The sequence below is a fragment of the Alexandromys fortis genome, unplaced genomic scaffold (genome assembly GCF_014885135.2).
Source record: "Alexandromys fortis isolate MF-2015 unplaced genomic scaffold, M_Fortis_MF-2015_v1.1 scaffold_25, whole genome shotgun sequence".
Classification (NCBI taxonomy): domain Eukaryota; kingdom Metazoa; phylum Chordata; class Mammalia; order Rodentia; family Cricetidae; genus Alexandromys; species Alexandromys fortis.
In genome coordinates this window covers 13,426,108-13,447,431 of record NW_026067904.1, presented here as the reverse complement: position 1 = coordinate 13,447,431, position 21,324 = coordinate 13,426,108, and positions in this window count along the sequence as shown.

Here is a 21,324-nt window from a genome sequence, read left to right as displayed (position 1 = left end):
AAGGGTCCTCCTCTGGGGTCGGGACGCCGGTTCTGGTCCCTGCTACCTCTTACACACTTCGCCCCTCACTTTCCTAAAAGCACCCAGGCTCCTCTTTTGGCAGCGACAACGGTGACAGCAGCGGCGGCAAAAGTGAAGGCTGAGGCCGTGACACCTCGTGGTCTCTTGTCCATGCCCGGCTGGATGAAGGGAAAGGCCGAGAGTGGGAAGTCAGGGGTGCCCCGAGAGCTCAGAGGCGACCGACGGCGGCGGTTCCAGGTCAACTGGTGCTGGAAGCTTTGCTTTTCTTAGTTGGCCCAGTTTGGGGGTGGGGTGAGAAAAGGGAGGCAAGACAGGCGTGCGGGTGGGCGATTCTTAGCTCTCTGAAAGCTAGGGACACCTTCGATTATCCGCGCTGCCCCGAAAAAGTCCTAGACTCAGAGTCTGAGGGAGGAGATAAAGCCCTTTCTTCTCCCGGGGAAGTGCAGCGGAGCGCGATGGGGACCCGCTCAGTGGACTCGGCAGAGGCGGGAGCTGTCCTTATCAATTCTAGCTCATTTCCCTCATCCCGGCCCTGCCCGCTTCCCCGCTTCGCAAACTGTTGGTTTCCCTCGCCGCCACCCCGTTTTGCTAATTTTCAAGAGAAGCCTTTTAAACCTGGCCAGAGAATCCTTCCACCCACACCACCCAGCCACCCCTGACCCCCTTCTCCCTGCACCTTTGCTATTTCAGAGCACGGAAGTTCAGACATCTAGTTCCCCTTCCAGTGCGGGGCGGCAACGAGGATGATTGGGGGCAAGTTGGGGTGCCAGGCTGGATTTAGAGCAGGAAACTAGAGGGCAGGAGGGGTTGTGTGGACCGGTCTCCCTCTCGAGCACCGGGAGCAGTCGCTTTAACTAGAGGAACTATGAGAAGTTCAAGTTAGAAGGCAGGTGTTGGGGGAGGGGTGACAGCGGTGGAGTGGGGGTGGGGTGGGGGCGCGGTCCGGTGCGGGGGGCCACTGCTCCGCACCCAAAAGGATTTTGGGTAAGCATAGCATCCCTGCGACCCTCGGGGTTCAGCTCCAGAGGTCCCCCACTCGGGCACCCCCACTCCCCCAGCCCTGGAAGTACTTCTCTAAAAAGTCTGAGCCGCCCGCTTCTAGGTGGTAAGAGGCCGGGGAGGGGGAGGCCAGGTGAAATCCACACGCCGAGCCCTTAATCTGTAATTGCACCTTTCAGGGCTGAACAGGAAAGGACCCTCTGCCCGCGTCCCACCGCGCGCCCGCCGGGACCACCGCCGCCGCCGCCCGGCTCCGAGGGACCCGCCGGACCTGCCCCTTCCGCTGCGGCTCACTCTGCCTTGCCCGGCGCCGCTTCTGGATCGCCGGCTACTCATTCCTACCAGACTCGGCTGGCGCCTCTCCACTCACTTTCCCATCCTGTTCCAGGTGGACCCTAACCTCCCTCCCCCGGCAGCAGCCCCCGCCCCCAGAGCTCGGGCTTGTGGGGAATCATTTGAGTCTTCCCTGGAAGTGGCCCCGGTCATACCTCTCTCTAGCTCTCCCCGCTTCGTTGTCTCGCCACCCCCCCATCTTTTCCTAGCCTTTTGCCTTCTTGTTCTCCCCCTTTCCTTCCACCCCCATCTGCTTATTTCTTGCAATGGGAGTTTTATTCTTTATAAGCGTTTGCCACAACCCCCCCATAAGTCTCCCCCAACCCCATTACAACCCGAAAGACAAGGAAAATACAGGCAAGGTAGACCCAAGGCCAGAAACTTACCTGCTGTCAGCCAGCTGCAAAGTCAGGGCTCACTTAAGCTCCCCCCAAAATCAATTGTCCTTCCTTTTTAAAGGTCTGCTCTCTCCTTGGGAGGGGAACACACCTTCTGGCTCCCAACTCCAGGCAGTCACTCTGTACAATTTATTTTGTCGTACATCATTTGATCACCATGAATTAGCAACAGCAAGAAAATATAGGAGAGGGAGAAAAGAGAGAAAGAGAGAGGGGGAGAGAGAGAGAGGAGAGAGGGAGAGAGAGAGGGAGCAGAGCTTTCTGCAAGAGAAGAAGAAGAAAAAAATGTACGTGTGACAAATTATGCTACCAAGAAACAACACATCATTATCCTTGGGCCTGGGGCTCAGTGAGTCGTAACGAGAGTAATAGGAAATCCACGGTTGGGGAGAGAAATGGTCGTGCTTGGCCAGTAGAGAGAGACCATACAGGGGGATGGATGCTGGAGAGACTCGCAAAATTATGGCTCAAGGCTATTGTAAAAATTGTCGAGCGTAAATGACTGCGATTTCAAACATCTTTGGAAGAAAGAAGGGGAAAAAGCGAGCCCCCCTCCCTCCCTCTCCCTCTCTCTCCCTCTCTCTTCTCTTCTCTCTATAAAGAACCGTCAAGTTTTAGTGCGCATTGCTAATTAGTCAATTTCTCTCTGCCTTCACAGGCTGGCGACTTCGCTGCTGAGCTGAAACTGCTAATTTCTGTGACCAGCTTTTTTCTTAGCTGTGATCTGGATGAATGAGTAGCTGTCTCACAGAGATGACAAAAATAAACTCTAATCCCCCCCAAAATTTCCACTACATCTTTCTCATGCATAGATTTATGATCTTCAAGCGCTCTGTGCAGTATGCAAACTTTTTTGTGCCTGCGTATATGCTGTTGTTTGTAGCTTCCACAACATCGGGATGCTGGCTTTCCCCTCCCGCCCCCAGCCCCCACACACTCTCAAATGCAGAAGCTGTCTGATCTCCAAGGATGCTAGGATGCCACTTGAGCCTGTCTTGGTATCTAGGGTGTGGGACTGACTTGGAAGATTCCAGTCCTTGCCTAGGAGGGCTGAGGACACACACTAGGGGTGGGGGGAAGTCCAGCTGGGAGAACAGAGGACAGGACTTTGATTTTTCTCTCTGTTCTATTCAAGCTTTATGATCTTGTTGGAAAACATATTTTTTCTCTTATTATTTTTGTCCGGTTAAACAACCTCCTTTGAAGTTCACACATAAGAGTAAAGAAACCACGTTTTTATTAAAGCGTTATCACATTGTCAGATTTGTATTTCAATTAAGAGTCTTTGGTTTGCAGGAGCTAGTATTAACTGTTAGGGGACCCAGCTACAATTTCACAGTTGTAACCTTTCAACTTCAGGGCTCACTTGATAAATAAGGACCATCCCATAGGGCTCACATTGTTGACCCTGCTTAGCATTCAGAGTGAACCTCAGCCTGCTTCTAGAACCTTAGCTGCATCAGAAAGACATGGGCATTTTGGCAGAGGACGTGTTCTGCAGACTGATCTCATATGGATAGTACCTCATTTAAGTTGTCAATGAGAGTTGGAGGTGTCCAAGAAACACTCACCCACCCCCTCACAACACTGAAGGGGGCAACAGAAAAAGAAAGGTACACTCTTGAATAAAATGAATATCAAAGAAAACTGGATATGAATTGAATTGAGTTTTGTTTGTCAATAAATACAGATTATGATTCACTCTGATGTGCTCTGGTAGTAAATTTGTTAAAATCTGTTACCCAAGCATTGTTTTTTTTACACACCCCCTTTGATCTGTGAGAGATGGAAAGACACCTGCCTAAGTGGGGGGTGAGGAGCTGAAACTTTTGAGACTTAGAAATAGGGGGTTTCCCAGCTAGAATGATAACATTAGCATGCATATGGAATATTTATTCAAATAAATGAAGGGGAATGAACCAAAGCCCTTTCAAAGGCCCTTTGCTGTCCAGGTTCCCGGGCTTATCTGAGAGTTAGACTTACTTATTCCGATCCAGCTGAGGTCCTACATTCTGCTCTCACACTTAACAAGACCCAGTCATAGGAAGGCAAAAGACAGGTTCTTTTTATTGTTGTTGTCGCTATTATTCTTTAGGACCAAGGACAAAAAGAAAACAGATTCAAATTATCTGGTCCTACTATTTCCAAAATTTTGAACTCCTCTTATTCGAGTCTCGCTAAGGAAGACACATGATTGTAGCACAGTGCTTTTTTTTTGGGGGGGGGGGTTCTATGTCACTAAGAGTAAAAGGTACTAAGTATGTGAGTGCTAGCCAAATTCCCATGCATGCAGAGCGCATGCTCCCGTTATGTTTCCTTTGGTCTTTTATGGACTTCAGTCGGTACTTGGAACTCAACACAACAATGAATAATGACAGACAAATTACAGCTTTCTTCCCATTGCATCACAAAGGAATTAAAGTATATATATTTTTTAGGGATCAAATTCCATTTTGAGAAATTCTTATATATGTCACTAATTATGAGTGTTAGAGTCTTTCTGCATCCCAACAGCATAAAAAACACGGTTTAAGAATCGGTCTTTACCTACCTTTTGTGTCTGTGGTTGTGCTTATCTAATATCTAGCTGGAGGAGGGAGAAAGCAGAGGTGAGGATTTCTCAATGTGAAGCTGGTGTTGAGACGAAAGTGTTTGGCACATATTCTCCTGCATCTTAAAGTTACCAAATTTGACGATATTTAAACTTTCAAAGGGAAAATAATAATCACAGCTCTTCTATAAACAACCAAGAATGCCCAAACCAAAAAACTCCCCCCGTACTCTGTGCACACATGAACATGTATATCATAAACCTCGTGTCTCCAATATCCTGCATAGGCTTGGACTGCAATGGTTGCTGGACCCACAAATACGATGACACTATTTACAATAAATCCTGTTATGAAAGATTCAATTTACAGCAATCAGATGGTAGCTACTAAGCGATTGTAAGTATTTGAATTTTATCCTACTCCACTGTTCAACATACAGAAATTGCATCTGTGTGTTTGATCTATCCTGCTGAGCACTATCAGCAGCTTGCAACTCTGCCACGATTGTTTCTAAAATGGCAGGAAGGACGTGACTCTTCAAGAGCGCTCGGCAGGGTAGATTTTGCATGGCAGAAGAGGAGCAAGGATTGTCTTTGAAAAAACAACCATAATAACAACATACACACAATCACATAGCCATCTAATCTAAGCAGTTTTCCTACTTTGGCAGAATTATCAAAATTATTCATCAGAGATTCTGCATTAAATAATATACAGTGGAAAGACCCTAAAATAACTGCCACTGACTTCTTAAGAGAGCTGTCCTCAGCTTTGAGCATTCTGGGTGGCCTTTGAGGTGACAGAGAGCCAGGCTTAGGGGAGCTCCAGTTGCCCACAGCCATCTTGTTGGACTGGATGGACAAGGAATATTCAAGCCGTGTTTGGGTGCCTAGCATGAGGTGCTGCTATGCTGAAACTCTTGCCCTGTCTCCTGACTTTTCTAATTCTGATTCTTGAGGGATCATCAAAATGTATAAACATCAGCACCTGGCCGCCTCTGTGTTTCTTCTTGTAATAAATACTGCTTCATGAGATCGACCCTTGAAATTGCTGCCATGTGGAATGCCATGCAAATATGGGGAAATGATGTTCCATTTTATGGGTGGAATGAAATTCAGTAAAGGAAGGGCCACACAGCTTCCTCAAAATGAGAGAAAGGAAAACCCAAACCCAATTCATAACTGTCCAGGTTTTTAAAATTATAAATCTTGGTTAGACATGGTCTGAGATATCCCAAGGTCATCAGCACCATGTGGTTTATTGGAAAGCAAAGAGCTCAGAGATAAAGTAAAATCAATTGTGCTGTTGGCTAGCATTTCCCCCAAAGCCAAAAACTATTGTTCCAAGAACTTGGACTTGGTGCTAGACATTCTAGTTCCAGGTATGTATGCAGTTCTAGCTCCTCTGGGGACACTGCTCACTGCTAGTTGCTCTCTGGATGCTACCAACTCATGTGTAAAGCACTTATGGCTATTTTTTGTTCTTAGAAGAGTGTTTGAGCCCTACACGTAGGACTCTCAACCAGCTCTCTTTTCTGAAGGCAGCTTTAAGCAGTAATAACCAATGTTGCTTATTGAGTTGGTGATCTATGTGGTGGACGCTGTTATAAATCCTTTGGATGTTTTGGTTTCTTAATCCTCTTGCTAATCCTGAGTTTGGTAGATTGCAAAAGCATCCCTGCCTCCACGAGGACAGGATCTCTTTCCCATTACTTTGTTAATTGCTTAGACCAATCGAATGTGCCAGAAGTGACTTTGTGCTGACTCTAGGCCACCTTAAGAACACTGTATGCTTTTAACTTCCCCTCATTCAACACTTTCGCTCTAACAGCTGCCATGTGAAAAAGTCCAAGCTAGCTTGGTTGGAAGGTGAGACCAGACATGAGCCAAATATTCTCCAGCTCACCCAGTAACTGAACACAGATGCAAAAATGAGCCAGAGCAAAGCAACAAATGGAGGATGGCCTGGAATGTTTGTCCATATAACCCTCAGCTAAATGGAACCATGTTGTTTCAAGTCATTACTATTTGATTTGTTCCTAGTGAGATCAGCTGATAAGGACAAATGTCATTATTATTTTAATGATGATAATCCAAGATGGAGAAAGAAGATAAAAATTTCAGAATCTTCCATTTTCAAAGGTAGACTTGAGATTATAGGCAGTCCATCCTGATTTGATAGGTTAGCCAGTCTACTACATTAAACAATGCCTCCCATGAACATTCAGTATTTATTTTCTTTTTGTCTTTCCTCCATCAAGTATGTATCAAGGATTTATTACATACCAAATATTAGTGAATAAAACTGATTCTTGTTCTCAAAGGGCTAACATTCTAATAGAGAAAACAGGGAAACGAAAGGAAACACAGTAAGTGAATAACTAAAATTAATAATTAACAAATGTATAAAAAACTAGGGTAGCAAAGAAAAGAAAGCCCCTAACTTCTTAGTACTGTCTGTGTATTTTTGCTGTTTATTATTTACTTATTTTTTTAGTTACTTATTTAAAGAAACTATTTTACCATCACAACCAAGCTACAATCTTCAAAAAAAAAATGGGCATCATGATTGGCAAAAGCTTCCATTGTTCATAGCTCTGTATTAAATGCAAACAGTTGCCCAGTAACTATGTTACTGCATTTTTAAAAGCGAACTTTCAAATTTATCAGAGAGAAATAGGGTGTGTGTAACATTTTCCAGTTAAAGAGATCGGTTAGTACTTCTAACCAGAGTGGCATTAGTCAAACTTTTGACTGTACTGATCTGTTGTCTTACAGTTTAAAAAGTCTGTTATCTCATGAAACTTTTGCTTACAACACATACAGGGCACTCGATGGGCCCTTCAAAAATGCTCCAGTCACCCAGCAAACACTGAGATTTTAGGGAACTCCTAAGATAAAACTTAGTGCTGCATTCTGAGGTTTTTGGGGAGGAACCCCCATTGGTCTGACACTTTGCATTATATAACTTAGCATTTAAACACCCTCAGGAAGATAATTATTACAATGCTTACCTCAAAAAATTTTATGATGTTGGATTTTTTGCAAAGATGTGTTATATAGAACAAATAATTGCTTAGAGACTGCTGTATGGGTGATTGCTCAATAAATAAACAACAACAAACCAAACCAAACCAAATAACAACAACAACAAAAATCCAAAGCAACTACGACAAAAACTCAGCACAGGTAGGGAATTCTGTCTTAGTTTTCTTTTATTTCTTCTCTGTCTTGTGTTCAACAGTTACTAGGTAGAAGATAGGATACATCTGCTTTTCATTTGGTAGCAATAATTTATGATTCTATTCCAAGGGTGACTGATCCCTTTAAGTCACCACTGTTCTTTGACTTTGATCTCTAATGTTATATGTTTTATATGTTTATTGTATATTTAAAACAGTCACTCCTTTACCTTTGACAACATTGACGGCTCATAGTTGTCTTATGTAATTAATTTTTTTTAAAAAAAAATAAGGCTATTTACTATTAATGGTGGGATGCCAAGCCTATTCCTGACTCTGAAAAGTAGCCTGTTGTCAGTCTATCTTCATGCCCGTGACCAAGGCTTCTGACTCTCATATCACTTGTGACTTGACACACTGCATTCTTCTTTGCCAGGTTTTGTCTCAGTTTCCCTGTATGTGGGGCTACGTAGAGCATTTCCTTCATCTAACTACTTATCTTGGGCTAACCTGAAGATGAGTAGCAAAACAAAACAAAAACAAACAAACAAACAAAAAACAGTCCCCAAAGGTCAGTTGGGAACTTTCCTAGTAAAATGAACTGAAACTTTAGGTTGAGAGAGAGTGAAAAGTATATTCATTCTCTCCTGAAATCAGCATGGAGCCTGGGGGTCAGAGGAATTCATCTAGTCACCACCTTAGAATTAGGTCATGTACAGATAGCAGATCAAGCATGTGGGAGAATTCTGAGTGTATAAACAGACGTCATGTATTCCCCAAATTTGTTTTACATATATCAAAAGTTTTCAGAGATTGTAGAATATTTTACTGTAGGCATGCTAAATTCTGAATGTTCATTAAATAGCATGGAACGTTCCTCTCATAACCAGGACAACATACTTTCATCATAAAGAATTATCACCCAAAGTTGCAAATTATTCTAATCAACTTCTCCACCCTCAAATTTTTCTTTTTATTTGTGACAATATTTTCCCTCCTTTGCTCATTCTTAAAAAGTGAAGATGTGTATCTCTGTCAGAACACCCATTAAAAATATTTGTAGTTCACAGAAAAGAGTCACCTAAGTTTTTAGTGAAATAGTTATGAGGCTGAAAATCAAATATTGCTGCACTATAGGATTGACCGCTTTCATTGAGAGGCTAGATCCAAGGATGCCTGCTTATATCTTAGATTCTTGTGTGTGCTTATGGCTTCTTTCATGTTAGTTTAAAACTCTTCCACCTTCTATTTTCATAAAATCTGTCTTTTTTTGTCTTTCTGCTATATCTTCCTTAGCTTTCTTTCCCACCCCATTCGACTGTTGGTTTCATAATGGTATACTCATAATACTTTATTTGAGCAATTTAAGTTCTTTATTTAGTAGTGTCGTGCTGTAGAAGTACTATCTGAAAACTTTAATATATACATTTTAGGTGTTAGTGGATTGAGCTAATAAGAATTAAGTTGAGTATCTCATTTGATTTGTTAAAAGGCAATCCATTAACTTAAACATTGCTTTAAAAAAAAAAAAAAACAAAATCCCATAGTAACATTCTGCCCAGGACAAATGTGAATTTGAATATTTTCATTTTGTCATGATGTTGTATAGAGCTCAATTACATAAATATTGTGGTTGTGCTAAATACTGATTTAAGTTAATTTCTGTGGTTTTCTAGCAGTCAAATGAAACCAGGTGCCTACTTGCCCTTCTTTGTCTTCTTTTCTCGTGCTTTGTTCCTCTCCTCCTTCCTCCCATTTGTCTCTCATAGAAATGATCTATTCTGACTTCTTCCTGTTGGGCCTTGTCAACTCACACGTCATCAAGATAAGACAGTGAGACAGGAAGCTGTTTGTTCTGACAAGATTGTGTATGGCTATTGCAGAAGCCCTTGAAGAATCTGGAGGTGTTAAAGATGCTTCCATGGCCCTGAAAAATCTGAAATCTTGCAGTTCATGTGGGAAGAAAAGTATCTTCAAATACATCAGTTACTGATGAGATGTTGAGAGATATGTTCCAAACTATTAATAATAAAAATATTAATAATAAAATAAATGCTCCAAAGTATTTCTAAAAAATAGATGAATTGTGTTAGAAGAAAAATAAATTTGTTTATATTTTATTTTTTCCTGGGAAATAGCATGACAAAGTTTTGAGTAATCAGCGAAGATACAATCAAATTGAAACAAGAGATTATTGTTGACCTGTATCAGGTAGCTAACTAGTTAACCTTATGCTATTTTCTTCTTTGAGAAGCCTACCAAGTCTCTATCAAGTACCCATGGAAATAGATGATTTTTTTGATACATAAAGAAATAGGACTTAATGTCAGTTTTTTTTTAACTCTATAGTACAGGAACATTCTCTTATGAGGTATGAATTTGATTCTGTTGGAGCTGTACTTTCAGAGCTTTCTGCTTCCTTGGGGTCTTGCCTATGTTCTATTAATTTCCTTCCCTGACTGGCCTGGAAAATGCTGTGCCTTGCAAGGGTCCAGTTTCCTAGTTGGAGCCACTTAGGAAGTGAACCTGTCACTGCTGGGATAGGAGAATTGGATTTTCTTTTCCAATTGTGCTGACTCATAAAGATTCTCTAAATCCATTCATCCACTGAAGATATTCTGTGTGCTGTCATATAACGCAGGTGATGATAGATTGAGTCTTCGAAGGAGTGCTTTGAGTTTTGAACACTGGAAGAGCATGTGGTGTTATGAGACATAATCACTGATACCCATCATTCAGTATGGCTCAGAGATTCACAGAGACCCAGAAACTCTTCCACTATGGGAATTCCTAACCTGGCATCCAAAATCTACAGATTCAGAATGGCAACCAGTCACCTTCATTCCATGACCCCATATTGCTCTATTGCAATGGCCCTGGGACATCAACCCTCAGAGTGTGTGAGTGGATCTTGCTCATTACATAAATCTTCTTGTAAAAAGGAATGTATTACAATATATTGAAGTATTGCAAATATACATATTTATGTGACCACTTCATGTGTATTATCATATATGAAGTAAATGGAATTAATGTGTATATACACAAAATTTATAAAACTTAAGATGTACTTTACCCATTTTTGGTGAGTGACATTAGTTAAAATATAATTTTAGCACCATGTAGCAGTTTTACTGAGGTAAACATATTACATATCTCCTGTGCAGATTCTCTTATTTAAGCACACACATCCACACATTCCTCTAGGGCTTTGTAACTTTCCAAAGTGTAGCATTGGGTAGAAGATGTCAATACTAACACAAAGCATCTACAGGATGTTGTAACACCTCCAAAATATTCCAAAGAGAGTGGTAACTATACATAGAAACAGAATTCTTGTCTTGTGAGTGACAGAATACACTGTTACATTATAGGCCAAAAGGGTTTGACCCCTATTCCAGTGCCAGGCAAATAGTCCCAAACAAATCTTGGCAGTAGAGCTGATGAAAGTGGTTTGATAATCTTCCACTTCAATAAAATAATTGCAGAGAGTACAAAGCTCTTATCACAATAGCCCAGTCAAAAACTATTTTTTTTTTTCTGAGATGGATGCTTCCACCTCTGGTATTGTCTACTTCCATGAACTCTTTCTCTGGTCTCCTCTACAGGTTGTGGGGCCGCTCGCTCCTCCATGCTCTCCTGAGAAAAGATGCAGCCCTGCTCTGAAGGATCAAGGGTAGTTTAAATAATTCCTGGAGTTAGAGCTTGCTGTAAGCCTCATGCACTTTGTTGAAGAAATAAATTTACTACATGGAATCATAGTCCTCCGAAAAATCTCCTGATCTTCCCAACCTATAGATATGTACCAAGCAGATGAGGACTTATTGACGTTGATCTATTAAGGCATTTTCCTAAAGTACCTACAGTCTTTTCATATGAAACAGGAATATGTCATTAAAGCTATGGTTTGCCAGACAATTACTTTGTCAAATCTCAAGAAATGGCATAATAAATTGTATACATGCATCAAACATGAACGGCAGAGGACTATAACAAGCCATGTATTTCCAGTCCACTTATTTTTTCATCCAAACAGTAGCTTTTGTTTTTCAGGAAAATTCTGTATCTTTTTGAAAGCTTTTGTAAAAAAAAAAAAAATAAGGCTATGCATTTATCTGTCTAAGTACAAATAATTGAAACCCTTAATATGTGCAGTAATAAAGAAATGCATGAATAAGCTCATTATTAATGTCTATTGATTATTTACATATTCGAGTGGACGAGTGGATCTGCTAGGATTCTTATGTAAATCTATATATGTGTTTTGGTTTTACCTGCTTATTGGAGAATTTACAATCTGCATTATGGACATTTTTATTGCTTTTCCCACTTCCTTGATATGTGCACAAGCCAGGTCAGCTGGTGTTTACTTGATTTGATTACTATGTTACATTTCTGGGCTTATTTTCCCTTTGGAAAATTAAATGTACAAGAAAGCCTAGTAAATCTTTACTTAAAAATTCCAAACTTTAGATTGATTTCAGCAGTGAGTTTGTATTGATCTCAAAAGCTTTGCGTTCCTAACTAAAACCTAATCTTTATTTCACCCTTTAGTGACTGCAGCCGTAAATATGCTCACTCTTACCGGAAGAGAGTGGATTAATGGTTATTGGAGATTGGGACTTCCAACTGGGCCTGGGAACCCTAACCTTTGGAGGACAACATGAAGGCTTTTACCCCTTGTCAGCTATAATCCCTGGGTGCATTTTTGACATTTACCTGAGTGTTAAAGAGGAGGCAGAGCAGAGGCTGGAATAAAGCACTGGAGATTGCACTCGACTGTTAATCACTCACTGTTAGATTGACTGAGGTGCCTGACCGGCCTTTTCCAGCCACTGGAGTCAGAGGAGGCCAGGATTCAACCTGAAGCTCAGCTTAGCCTCCTCCTACGGAATCTTGCGGTTGCCTGCCTTCAAAGAAGGACTTAACTACATTCCTAAAATTCATTTATCATTGATCTAACTTTTTTTTTTTTGTATCAATGATCAAGGATTTGAGAGAGCGAGCGAGTGCCCGTCTGCCAGATATAATTATGGAGAATAAAAGAATTAAAGAGGAAGAATGTGAGTTTTTGTTGTGTTGCTGTTGTTCTTTGTTTCTAAATAGAGGATGGTCTACAGCATGCCAGGCAGTGGCAGAAAACTGATGAGCAAATGGTGAGAGAACTGTAGAGCTTCTCAAAGCGTGGTAACCCCTCAGTCACAAGCACCACCTGGAGTGCGACACTGGAGTCTCAGGGTGCCAGGGTTCTGTCTTTACCCTTTCTGGGTAGCTCTTGTGGTCCATAGGTGTGAGACTCTCAGGCAGGGTGGTGCTGTTGTGTGATGAGGGGGAGCCCCCTTCAACCACTTTCTATGGTGGAAAGTAAGAATTTTCTTTTCTTTGAATTTGTTGGCATCTAATAGTGTCTTCCTTGACTAACAGAATTTTAATTTTTACTTGGGTTCCTTGCTGAAAGTTATTATTTCCCAAGCTTCCTGACAGCCGGATCCAAGAAGGGCTTCGTGGAGAGACTTAAGAAGCCTCATTTAGACAGGAGTAGGAACATAGCCTTTGCCCCAGCATGCAATGTGCTGCTAGAATGTGCCTTCCATCAGCTGATGCCCAGCATCTCTATCAAGATCACAAAGATAGGTTTATAATGGTCAGTCATGGCAGTCCATGGTGGTCAGTCGTGATGGTCCATGGTGGTCAGTCGTGATAGTTGGTGATGGTCAGTCATGGTGGTCCACGGTGGTTAGTCATGATGGTCCATGGTGGTCAGTTGTGATGGTCCATGGTGGTCAGTTGTGATGGTCAGTTGTGATGGTCCATGATGGTCATTCATGATGGTCAGTCATGAAGCTGCTAGGGATTTGGGCTCCTGATGAGTTCAGAAACCACTGCACTGGTTCTAGACTGCCCAATTGGACCTCTTTTACCCAACAAATTAAACTTAGAAAAATACTATTTTGGGGCTGGAGAGATGGCTCAGAGGTTAAGAGCACTGACTGCTCTGCTTGAGGTCCTGAGTTCAATTCCCAGCAACCACATGATGGCTCACAACCATCTATAATGAAATCTGGTGCCCTCTTCCAGGGTGCAGGTATGCATGTAGGCAGAACACTGTATACATAATAAATAAATTTTTAAAAAAATTATATAAAAAAGAAAAATACTATTTCTTATCCAGACTGGTTCTTGTTTGCTGTAATCCATAACTGAAAAGGGTCTCTGACTGATTCAGAGAGCTTGTATAGGATGTTGGGGCTGTTTAAGATGACATTGCTAGTCACTTTCCCTGGGTGCTAGTGACTTGGCGGTAAGAGGTGTGTCTGAACACTAGTATTGACTTGAAGTTTCTGTGGTTTTAGGAATCTGAGTTACTTCTGGCATTGCTTACAGTTTCAGGAAAAGAGGTGTGCATCTTGCCATTACCCACAAACAGCAGATGTGTTTGTATGACTAGTTGGACAAAGGAATCTAGGGGAGCTGCAGCCCCAAAGACAGATGTTCAGGCAAGGATCTAGACTATTTATTCTGGCAGTTGATCATTTAGTGATCTCTTCCATGCGCCATAAAGCTAACCTTTATCAGACTTAAGCTATTACATATGGATGGAAGGCAGCGTGGCATCTTAAAGTTCTTCAGAGCTTTCCCAGAGTGGTCTTCTTACCTTGGGGAAGAAGAGACTCTCTCTCTCTCTCTCTCTCTCTCTCTCTCTCTCTCTCTCTCTCTCTCTCTCTCTCTCTCTCTCTCTCTCTCTCCGTGTGTAGTACATATATGTCTGTATATATGCAGGTCTATATGCACATACATATGTATACATGTACGTGTGGAGGCTAGAGGTATCCTCATCACTCTCCTCCTTTTTGAGACAGTCTCTAGCTGAATCTGGAGCTGACTGACTTTGCTAGACTGTGAACACTGGGATCTTTGTCTCAGCCTCTACAGTGCTGAGATTCTAGATGCCTACGAATGCATCCTGCTTTATACCTGGCTTCCTGGGGAACCGAATTCAGTTCTCATGCTCATTCAGTAAGCGCCTTCAGACTCAGATGTAGCTTCAGTTCTTGTGTTTCTTTCATTCCATCAGCATCTTTATTCCCCCATATACAAATCTGATGTTGTGAAGTCATCTGCGCAGCTATGACATGCTGACACTTATCATCTTGACCGCATGAGCTGATGTGCGAGATCTTCTCCTCCCTCTTCTTGTGTTTGATCCATCAATTAAGCCATTTTTAGAGGATTTTTGTCCCTCTTTTCTTCTTTTCCCAGTTCTGCTGTAGGTTCAGCTATAAACACCTTCACTGCTACACTTATTAATGTTTTGGCAACAGTCTATTTGAATAAGTGATTCATTATGAAATTTTGCAACTCAACATCTAGCATGATTTTTTAAAAATATTTATTTATTTATTATGTATACAATATTCTGTCTGTGTGTATGCCTGAAGGCCAGAAGAGGGCACCAGACCCCATTACAGATGGTTGTGAGCCACCATGTGGTTGCTGGGAATTGAACTCAGGACCTTTGGAAGAGCAGGCAATGCTCTTAACCTCTGAGCCATCTCTCCCCAGCCCCATCTAGCATGATTTTTGTTCTATTAGAATAAAGGTGATCAAAATGTCCTCCACATTGGACCATCAGTAATAGTATCAGCCCCAAACCAGGAGGAATGCAGATTATTAGACTCTCTCCCACATCTACTGAGTTAGAAACTTTAGAGGAGGTGGAAGAGGGCAACAGTTTACATCTTTAAAACTGTCTCAGTAACTGTGATGGTGGCTCACATCTGAGAACCAATGTTCTAGAGGGAGTCCAGGCATATCTTCTCATCAGCACACTAATATTCCTTAATGTATGCACCAAAGGGAAATACTAAGGAGATTTGCAGATGTTGGCAATTGAACATTTAGTTATATTACTTTTCTCTCATGCATCTTCAGTCTGTAGATAACTGGGTAAGCTACTATTATGGCTCAATCTTAGCATTAATAATCATACCTGTTCCACTCTTCAAAGTCCTGATACATAAAACCTGCTTTGGTCATGCAATAGGTCCAAGTATCCCATCTGAGTGAATACAGTTTATCTGCAGGAATAAGGCAGCAGACACAAACACTTGACAAATCATGTTTGATTATTTTCTTTGCTTCTATATTGATTCTTATTTTACATAAAAAACTATAGTTGGCAAAAGAAATAATTAATAAATGATGCTTAAGTGAATAATATTTTAAATGTGATTTGATAATGATGTGGGGATAAAATCAATAGGAGTTTTAAGCCAAATTCATTTCCACAAAGAAAGGAGTTTATAAAAAGAGTTTCAACTTTCTGACTATAAATTTGTCACCAAGACATTTGACAAAGGTTAATACTATCTTACAGATACACTACAAGGATTGACTTGTCTTTTTTTTTTTAATAAAACACATGAAGCCAGAGAGTTATTGGATTGAAATTACAAGCCCATATTCTTTCTATATAACTATTAACTATCAACAGAGGCAGAATAGATTTTTCCAAGAATACAGATATAGTCTTTACAAATTTACTTAAAAGATTCTTGAACACATTTTTATTATGCTTATAATATGAATCAGCATATTAGATTTCATTAGTTTACTAAGTGTACCTCAAGTAGTATTCTAAATAGAAATTAAAATAAAAATGAACATATTCTTGGGTTATGGGGAAAAATAAAACCAAGTGTCTTTCATTAGCCTATCACCTAGTTTAATTCTCAGCTTCTTAAAGGCCTTAAATGAGTAGTTTTTCAGGGTTGTCGCTCTAACAAAATATTTCAGGGTTCGATGACACTTTCTTTTAGCTCTGAGACTCTTAAAAAAATAACATCAATCCTAAGACTCTTAATCTTTTCGTAAGCTTTCCAAAAACAGCAAATCGCAAACCACAGTGTTTCGAGGCAAACTTCTGATAAAGAATTTGGAGTATTTTCAATAAGAGAATAAAAATTAAATTTCCAAGAGTGTGCTGTAGTGGAAAGGACTCGAACTTCAGAGTTAGATAACTATGCTCAAGTCCCACCTCTGTGGTTTACTGCTATATGACTGGGTTATGTGCTCCCTTAGGCCTCAGTGTTATCATCTGTAAGTGGGGAGTGATGATGCTTACAAATTTTTGCTAGCATCAACCAGAACGGTGTTGGTTCCCCAGCTGATGACTGGTGAAGAAGTTGCCTAGAAACAAAGTTACTATAATTATAAAAGGGACTGAAAGTATGTACAAAATAATTTATAAAACACTCAGAGGTACATAAATGCTGGATGACATGTGAATTTTCCCCTGAAACAAAGAAACTCAATTTATAGGTGAAGAATCTTGTAAAAGCATCTGCTTAGGTATTTAAATCAGTTTGATCATGTGACTTTGTTTAGTCCATGCTGCCAAAGACATACAAGAGTTGAAATAATTCCCAGGTCTTCTGCCAGTCAGTGTGTGGCAAGTCCCATACAGGTTTCTGGTGACTCTAAGGCATGCCCTTGACCTGTGATGTACTAAGAGACTAGGAACTATCTTTGAAGAGGATCCACATGGCCCATATGCCTCTCAATATGAGGAGTATGGAAGTATGTCTTTAAAGAGAAAAATAAAGACAGCAAAGCAAGTGAATGATGGTCTCTGCAAGCAACTCTATCTGTGGGTCTTAGATTTTGTCCCATTAGCTTCTGATACTCTCCCTAAGGTAGCAACAGCAATAAGAAAATGAAGGTGAACTTTGTTTGGAAGTTCAGTTTTTCGAAAGTCAACACTTTCCTTATTGTTTACTTCATTAAACCTGCCCTGTCTCCTGTGATAGGATTTTGATGAATGAGATACAGTATTTGCTTTGGCAATCCAACTTTGCTGGACACAAGAGGACAGATAAGAACTTAAGTAATTATTGGCTAAGGACCTGGATCCAGGCAGGCCCAGTAGCCAGCAGACAAAGCAGTGCCACACACTTTCCTAATAACATGTAGAGAGTATGCATACCTTGTCCATAGTAACACTGATGATACTGCAAGAAAATGCTTAAATGCAGGGAGTCGGGGCTTTTGCTATGGAGTCCTACTGTTTCTGAAGTCACAGACAGAAGGCATTGTTTGTACAGAACTCTGGATCTCAGTGCATAGTCTATAGGTACCTAGAAGTACTTGAAATCTTTTCAGGGAGACCAAACTTATTTTAAAAACAGTGTAAAAATTTTCTTTGCCTTTTCATTGTGTTTACATTGGTATTGATTGTGCAAAAGCCATGATGGTAAAATTGCTAGTGTCTTGTGCAGCGGAGAATTGCTTATGTTGCTGCTCACAGACTGCCCATGGAATAGGACCTTGGGCCTGAGAGTGGAGTCCACACTAAGGTGCCCCAGTGGATCGTAGAGTTTTCTGGCTGACACAGAGGAAGCTAGAGGTACAGCCAGGAGGAATAAGGAGAAGTGCAATCTTTTTGACAGGGGAAGGTAGAGAAGAGAACAGGTGAGCATTTCTCTATTGCTTCATGGATCACTTAGGTTTAACCCCTAATATTTAACTCTCAAGTTTTGGTTTTTAATAAAACAATAAAAGAAGTTGCGATAGACTTGATAAGAAAGCACAGCAATGTGATTCAATGAATAGGAAGTCATTGTATTCTTTAGTGTTGTGTTGTGCATTTACAATGTAAAGAAATTCAGTTTCACTCGAGGAAGCTAAGTAGTAATTATTCATTGTAATAAATTTTGCCCTTTAATATATAACTTTTTAATTGTGTGTGGAAAAATATAAGAATTTTTTTTTTGTGTGGCTTACTGGCATTGAATGGTTGTCTGGTTAAAAACAAGACCAAAAGTACTTGTGCATTTGCTGAGTTGCAAGCTAAACTAACCACTCCTCACAGACAACGGTTTTGTTTGATTTTATGACTGAAAGCTGTTCCGAGATGGGTGTGTAGGAGGATATTTCCTCCCACAGATGAGCCTGACATGGGAAGGATGACACTAACAGTTTTATTACCAATGATACATAAAATCCCAGGAAACTTGTATTTCACATTGAATTTTATTTAAACATTTTTCTAATGAGATTGAGGACATTATTAATGGGTAGATTCTTTTAATGTTGTATAATGATGCATGTCAGTGTTTAGGACCTTTGCACAGGTTAGTGAAGAAATCCCCTCTCCTCCCATGTAATAGTAGGAGACTCACGTATGTTAGGCTAAGTGCTCTACCACTGAATAATAGCCCAGTCTATCCTAAAAATTAATACTTGATTTTACAGGCACAGACTCTCCCTCTGTTTCTCTCTGTCTCTCTCTATCTCATACACACACAAACATGTACATATCACATAATGGCAAAAGACTCATGAAAAGCAAAACCAAGTCTTAACATAAGAGTATAAAGTATTAATTAATACTATGATTTATGACTCCACATTGCACATAATGTGGGATGTCAAAGAGATGATAACATACTGACTTTTGTATGTAAAAGATATTTAAAATTTTCTGACATGGCCATTAAAGTGACCTTTCCATTTCTATGTGTCTTTATGTACTCCTACTATAGAAACATACTAAAATGAATATATAAATATATATAAATGGACATGAAAATCTAGTTCAGTTACCACCTCTGTAGTCAATGACATGATTCTGATGTACTGCTTCTTGTAATACAATTGCTCTCATAGAAATGTACTTTATTTTAACATATAATTGGTTTACCATAGTGAACTGATAAGTTATTTTTAAAATATCTTCCTTCTATTTCTAGTAAATGTCAGTAGGTATATAAATAAACTACTCTGAAACACTCATCTCTGTTTTGTTTTCTTTTTAAGACAGAGTCTCACTGTGTGGCACTGGCTGGCTTAGAGCTCACAGAGATCCATCCACCTGCTTTCCTGAAGGCTGGGATTAAAGGCATTCACCATGATCCCCAGACTCTCAGTATTTTTTCAATGTAAATGTTTCTTGAAGCAAAGGGAAAGAAAAGCAGTAATGTAGAGTACAAGAAAATGACTGTCACATTTTGACCCCCCCTTTCATATCTCATGCACATATATGCCAGGCTGACCTCCAATTCTCATTATGTAGGTGGGGAGAAGATGCTCCACCTCCCAGGTGCTAGGATTATAGTGTTTATACTGTGCTGGGAATTGAACCAGAGCTTCTTGTATTTTAGGAAAAAAAAATCCCACCAAACTCTACTTCATCCCCAGCTCCCATTCAGATTTCTCAAACTTCTCTTAACAGAGTCTCCCCATGTTGGATAAATGCCATACAGGAATCTGACAGGGTGTCCTGGTATCAGGATCCCTCTGGGGATGTGATGGAAATCCCCCGAGGGCTTCATGTGGATCCCCAGGAAGTGACTCTCCTATGGGCAAGTGCCTCTGGTGAAGTCCTTGGGTCATTTATTCTCTGAAGGCCCAAATAGTTCTAGTACTGGAGCATGAGGTGCTTTGATTTTGCGATACCTCAGGATGTAAAAACTCCTGCCAGGGATGATTATAAAAACCTTAGTGTCAAGTAACTTTAATTTACTTTGATCTTAAGCGTATTTATCAACATTGAATCTATGGTTTTGTTTCAGATGTGTACGTGCGTGTGTATGTATGTGTGGACACCTGCCTATATATGGTATACAAATTATACTAACTGTCATGATATGGACTTTACAACCTGGGAAGGTTGTTGCGGAGCTTTAGTTGTGATGGGAAGCTAATGATTACTGAGGCGCACTTGTTATACTTTTCCTTCAACCCTTTTTGTTTTGCTTTGTTTTTCTCCTTCCTTTCCCGCGAAGTTCTAGCTCAGTACCTTTATTGTAATTGACTCCCCCAGGCTCTGACCACTTTTATTAACCACCAAAATGTCAACTAGTTAGCCAAAAGATGTTGCTGAACTCTGCACGGTTCATTGCACACCCATATTTAAAGGTACATATGCACTAGGGATATCTTGTGCAGAGCCAGGCACGGGTCAAAGAGCAGGAAAACCTCCAGAGTTTCCCCTTGTACCCAAGCCCTTCAGCTTAAGACTGGACACTTGGGAGAAATCCAAATGCCTACAAAGCGGTAACATAAAAAGTGGTACCTTGCTGTGAAGGAAGAGATCCAGGACCTGCTCTGTAGGGATCTGTAAGGCAGGGAGGCAGAAGTTTCAAGGTGGCTCGGAGGTAGAGGCCCATATACAGGGAAGGAAAGCTTGAAGGATGAGAGGGCTGGAGGCAGCTGCCGTAGTTTCTCCAGGAGCGCTGGTGTTGAAACGGTAAGTGCATAGGCTCTGGTGGCAAATGGACTGAGCTTGAACCTCGTTCCCCTTCTTGCTTCCCAGCTGAGTGACTTGAGGCAATCTGTTTAATCTCAGTGAGCATCGGCCTCCTCACATAGCAAATGAGGACAATCATATCTGCCTTGCAGGGCTGAGTGGAAATTCAATGACAGCAAGTGTGTGGCATGCCTAGAACACAGTAGGTGTCCAGTAAGGGTCTATTTTCATTTTTTATATGGAGGGTTTCAGACATCTTGACGTGTCTTATATTTTGAATGGGCAAATGGGCCCATTTATACTTTTTTGCTTCAAGAAACGGTCCAACATTTTTCTAACCTCTTCACCACACCTTAATGAGTTTACCTGTTTTAAAACTTTGTGTAATATTTAACACATGCCATCATCAAATACTTTCCCACAAAAGACACATTCAGAGCATAGAGTGTTCATTGTGTTCTCCTGGTCACCATGGTCAGTCCTGTCTTCCAGAAATTCCAAGAAGCTAGTGACGTGTGACCTTCCTCCTCCTCTTTCCCTTCCTCTTTGGAAAGCTTGCCAGCAACCTTCGAACACATTGCGATTTTCTAA